This window comes from Molossus molossus, unplaced genomic scaffold (assembly GCF_014108415.1).
Source record: "Molossus molossus isolate mMolMol1 unplaced genomic scaffold, mMolMol1.p scaffold_m16_p_21, whole genome shotgun sequence".
NCBI classification, from domain to species: Eukaryota; Metazoa; Chordata; class Mammalia; order Chiroptera; family Molossidae; genus Molossus; species Molossus molossus.
The window spans coordinates 4337445-4339272 of NW_023425357.1; the positions used below are offsets into that span (position 1 = coordinate 4337445).

The window sequence follows — 1828 nt, forward strand, 5'->3', positions numbered from 1 at the left end:
AAAACATTCCACATATAATACACAGACAAACATTAAAGACCAACCCATTTTACCAAGACAGTGAAAGAGTTATACACTGAAAATGACAAACAATGCTAAAGAAAGCAGATACAAATAAAAGACATTCCTTAATAAGTCCAAGCTACCCAAGTGTCCTACAGAATAAACAGATGCCCTACCAAACTGTCAAAGGCAATTTTGGCAAAAAACAAAACACTAGAATTCATATGGAATCAAGCAAAAGAGATCCAGGAGAACCAAAACACTCTTAAAATAGAAGAAAGTTGGAAGATTCACTTATTTAGATTGAAAAACATTTCACAAAGCAAAAGTAATCAACTCGATATGATACCGAAATAACATGTATACATAAACCAATGGAACAGAGAGAATGCCCTGAAATAAACCACGGATGAATCCTTACCTGCATCACACAAAGTCTTCTCTGTGTTAGAGGATACAATCCACAGGGGGAAAATGCCACCTCCAAGAAATGGATGATAAAAACCATCTCAACTTTCAGACATTTCTGTTGATTTCCTATTTTAAAATTGATGAGGGAATGAAACACCACGTCACTAAAGTCTGTTTGTCAACTTTCCTCTTCATTCCCAATCAGGAAGGTTTTGAAGTCAGGGACTCACTCATTTAACTTCACCTGGGAGACTTTTTGCAAGGCATCCATTTTGTTAAAATCTGGGTGGTTTTGTTAAAACTGAGCTAAGCATCTCCTGCCCCAAGGCAGGATATCTCTGCATTCTGCATTTCTTTATCTCTGCATTCTTCATTTCTTTAAGTAACCATTTACTCAACAAGCCAGTCTTTGCTGACCTTTTGTTCCTTTTGTGGTATTGCCTGGAATTGCAACAGGTGCTTCCTGTTTTTCTTGCCCTATATATTCTATGAATTTCCCTTGAATAAACAAGACTTGATCAGAACCCTGTCTTGTCTCCATTTCTCTTGTCTCTTGTCCCTCCTCATCCTCACTCCCCCTCTAGAGTCCTCGTTGCTCGACCTGCGGGACGGGTCAACTTCAAATGTAATATAAAAGCAGTCAGAAAGATTTCTGTCAATTGGTTCCTTTTCTAGAACTTACCAAGTATTTGTGCATGTTATTACGAGACTTCTGTGTGCGTGTTCTTTTATCCTGGTTGATAAAAGTATCCACTTCACTGGTGCATGGTGAGATGGAACATAACTAGAGATGAGAGGGACTGAGGGAAGGCCCAGGTTGAGTGTGAACAAACAAATGTCAGGCAGGACAATTCAGAGTCAGAGAAGGTCAGCAAGTCAAAGGGCATTTCAGGAAAGAGAAACACAACAATCAAATGAGACCATGACTTCACCTCAGAAAGAGCCATTGCTGAACCCTCTTTCTTTCCTCTTCCTCTTCTTCTGGGCTGCCTCTTCAGGTAACCGGAACCTTTAGAAGTCAACATGGATAAGTGAAAATATCAACATACTCCCCTCCTTCCCTTCTTGTGCCACACACACACACACACACACACACACACACAGCAGCAGCAGCAGCAGCAGCAACCTCTGCAGACCTGACACCCCCTCCAGGTCCCATAGTTGGCCCTGACTAAACCCTAGGCAGAGCAGTGTCCACCAGGGGCAAACCTGAGAAGCCAAAACACTGGGATAGAGAAGGACGTGAGGTCTAGGGATGGGAAGGGTGTCACGGGACAGGGCTAAGGATTCCAGAATGGAGGAGAGGGGAGGACCCGGGCTCCCCTGGTACAGTGTGAAGACCGCTGCCTGGGAGGGGGCGACTTGGAGAGTGAGGGTAGGGGTGTGAAGGCCCCCTACAAGAAAACTAGACAAC

General features: G+C 43.2%; 1 long non-coding RNA gene across 1 annotated transcript; it reads right to left on the minus strand.

Annotated features, from left to right (window-relative positions):
* Positions 1-479: 479 nt before the first annotated feature.
* LOC118638380 lies at positions 480-1425 on the minus strand. The gene is made up of 3 exons (XR_004961088.1): positions 1347-1425; positions 1097-1214; positions 480-540 (listed from the first exon to the last, which is right to left on the minus strand). It is a non-coding gene; the product is annotated as an uncharacterized LOC118638380 (long non-coding RNA).
* Between the last annotated feature and the right edge of the window lie 403 nt (positions 1426-1828).